Consider the following 3898-nt stretch of genomic DNA (forward strand, 5'->3'; position numbering starts at 1 on the left):
TTTGCTTGCACGGCACAACGCTTGTTGTACAGGTTCGACATCTTAATTGACAAATTAAGAATGTAGTATGATACACTAATCTTGTTCTCGGTGGCTCAAAATATTGTGGGCTGTCTTGTAGATGGTGGAGAGATGCTCTTGTCTTTCCCATTCCTGAGCACCCCAGTGATGCATGGTGCATGTCGGAGAGAGAGGAGACGGGCTTATATCTTGACGAGTAGATAGACGACTTACGGCCAAAGGGAGTATGGCTCAAGTGTCCTTGGTGGCTGGACTACCCGAACAAGGATTACCCACCCAAAGAGGAAGCGATATACATAGGTATCATATTATATAGTTTTCACTTTTGCCATGCAGAAATACAACATGGGCTCAATAACTGTTCTTTTCTAATTAGTAGTGGAGCATACTGCATCACAGAAGAAATCCATTGTGATAGAGGATGCTCTATCTCCAAACACATCAAAGAAACCAAACAAAGAGAAACAAGCCTCAAAGAAAGACCCTCAAGATCCATTGGCTGACTGGCAACATGGGAAGAGAAAGAAGAGGGCTGTTGTTTCTAGTGATAGTGAGAGCAAGCATGTGGTTCAGGAGTATTTTGTTGAAGTTGGCAATAGTGCTCATAGCCTTGGTGCTATGAGCCACAATGTACTGACACTTTCCTTCACTCCAAGACTAGGAGGGGGCATCCAGGAGTCCCCTCCATGTTCACCATCACATGGCAGGGCTGAAGAGGACCTATCAGACATGGCCAGAGTTGTGGGAGTAAACCCTCCAGGTACATGAAAATGGTTAATGTTGTGTTGTTCTCTTTAGCATTGATTGAAAGATATATTTGATCTTATGTTGCTACATACATATATGCATGTAGAGCAATGCCACCTTGAAGTGCATGCTAGTGTCAAGTGCTTGGCAAAAACTATTCTAGATGTGTTGTGCAATGACAGGTAAGCCACACTAATTTACAATCAAAGTTATTTTCACGATTTTAGTGCTAACAAAGATTGCATGCAGTTCTATGCAGTCATTACGTAGATTCTTGGGCTCTCTATCAGGAACAAGGCAAGTGAACCCCAACTTGAGATTGGGTGGCGTACATTTGATGTACATGGCCTTTCTCTTACACACTAGTCCACATGTAGCTAGCACGGGTGGGGTTACTTTATGGAACCAATGAGATAGTGAGCTTGTGGATGTTTTATTCCTTCTGGCAACCGAGTTTCTTTTGATTGATGGCATGGTTGTGGCGACATGTCGTGCAGAACATCTGTCCATTGTCACTTCGAAGGAAGAGGGAGCTCGTTTCCAATTGTTGAGGATATTGTACATACGGCTGCCGGAGTCTAGTTGCACGACTGTTCAAGACTATGAAGAGGGGGTATGTTATTTTTTGTTTTGATATTTAATAGTAAGTTCGATGTTTGCATTTCAAAATAACAATGTTTTACTGTTATTCGTAGGTTGGTACTTTGTTGCTGGTCATTTTTTCACCCCCTAGAACCGATGGGTGTCGGCTTACAAGGTATGATCGAGCGGATGGAGAGATTGCAGCAAATGTATGTGGCTTCTCTGCAGATGAGGACATGTTGTGGGAGAAGCTACCAAGTTCAGATTCCACACAGTGGACGCTTGATCGTATGGGCAGGCCTTATTGTAGAGGTGTTGAGAGGAGTCTAGCGTTTGCCAGGTGGTAGAAAATTTTTGGAAGTTTTTCTTCATGTTCCTATAAAATTATAGGTATAACAAATCTAAAGATTAATTTTTTTTGTAGATGGCTACTAGGACCCTCTGCCATTTGGACGAGTTCCCCCACCATTTGGTGCACTACCCCCATTGGCATGACCTTTGTTTCCTCCTAGAGCATATGGCCCCCCACCGCCCTTCTTTCATCCACCTCACCCATGATGTATCCCCCTACCCCCCCCCCCCCCCCCCCCCATATGTATTTACTTTTGATGCAATGGAACACATAGATTTCGCGTTTGCTATATGAAATAGATCATAGTTGTGTGTAAGGAAATTTTGTTTGTCTTATTAATAGTGTATTGAATGCATCCATGGTGGTTTTTGTTTGAATGTTAGAGAGAGAGAGAGAGAGAGAGAGAGATGGGTAGATTATCCCTTCTTTTAGGAATCCGCTCACTCGATTCTTCAAAAGCGCTCGCTAGAAATTGCTCGCCCAAAAATTGCACCCACATAAGAAGTGCATGAGCAATGGAAAGCAACGATGGATTGGGAGTTGAGAGTTCTTCACTCTATCAAGGTTACACAACTCACTCCCAATCAAATCAATGCGCAAATGGCATCAACAATCGCTGCCATATCCTCTAATAAAGGTGGAGTTGCTCTAAGTCAAAGAAAGGCTTTACAAAGACATGCAAGTAGAAGGTGCAGATTGAGACCACCCAAAGTGGAGGCTGAGCTGGTTGAGCAAGAATCCAAGGTATCTGATTCTGTTCACAAGGGCACAACCTGCGACACTTCAGAAAGATCCAACATTTTGTCCTGTACCAAGAGTAAGGACCTGGCAAGCACATGATGAGGCAATAACAAAGAAGCAGCCAACCTGACTGAACTACCCAAGATTGCCTGCTCCAGAAAAGGGACCACGGATAGAAGAATACATGGTGAAAACCCTAACGGGAACCTTGTCCTTCTTCAAAAGTCTACCGGATCTATCATGTGTAATGCTATATAAAATTTGGCAAATGCTACTTACTTGCATCGAGGTTTTCCATGAGCCAGAGCAAGCAGGCGCTCCGTGGATGTCATTCCTCGAGGGTAGTAAAGGTTCATGCTACGATCTCAATTGCCAACCTTTCGAAGAAGTCCTATATGGCTTCTATGCCAGATGTATGTTCTTACCTTCTCACAATATGTTGGTGTTTGAGAAAGCGTTCTACACATGGTTCTTCACTTGGCGAGAGCGAAGATATTTGGGTCAGTGATCAGCAACCTGACTTTGAGATTTGTAGGCTACTCAGCAGTGGAGCTTAAAAACAGAGTAACTATGCAGTTTTTGCTGGTGCTAGATAAAGAGAGAAAGATCAGATACGAAAAGGCCCTTAATGTGCTTAAAGACCGCCTCGCCAGCCGTCAACCTGAAGACTACTTCAGCCCATAAAGCTGTATCAAGGGACGACACAGGCGAGGAGGGGGGAATGCTAGCAACAAGCTAACTTGGATACCATTTTTTGGAGCTCTTATTGTAAAAAAACTTATTATTTTTTATAATTGGAAATATTGTAACTCTTATTTTTTGGATAAACCTTGTAATTGATGAGTCGAGGCTACAAGCTTCTAGATTGTATGAACTTGTCAGTACTTATCTTTAGCTAGAGCTCTCAGGTCATTAGTTTTGACCACCAAAAACCTTGGCTAAGATATAAAAGCCAATTTTTGTAAGTTATTATTAACTTTTTGGATAATAAAATACACATCATGAGCTAACGTCACTCACTTCTCTCCTTTTTGTGCTTCCTACTCCCTCCTAGGTTGTCACATTGCAATCGCATTTGTTGCATTGCAACCGCAAGCAGTACGCATTGACGTAAACACTTCACGATATTTTGTATCTTTTGGCGTCACCGACCCGCGGACTAATTTCATCATAATTAGGAATTTACACTTCAAAAACAAAAACTAAGCATAGGCAGGGTATTGGGGCATCATTGCTAAGCATTTAGGTGCGTTCTGGATCAAAAACGACTAGGTCAAAATCCCACTGCTCTTAATAATCGTGATTTTTTCACTTGACCTAAAGTGGGATTTGAGACTATAAGCATGTGTGCTTAGGTCTTATAAACATTTCCTAGAAGTTTTGTTACGTTTGGATGTCATTTGATGATGTAACGGATGTGATTTGTTTGTCGATTTGCGATTGGCTTTTGGTGAT

Source organism: Adiantum capillus-veneris, chromosome 11 (genome assembly GCF_014529385.1).
Source record: "Adiantum capillus-veneris isolate H3 chromosome 11, ASM1452938v2, whole genome shotgun sequence".
NCBI classification, from domain to species: Eukaryota; Viridiplantae; Streptophyta; class Polypodiopsida; order Polypodiales; family Pteridaceae; genus Adiantum; species Adiantum capillus-veneris.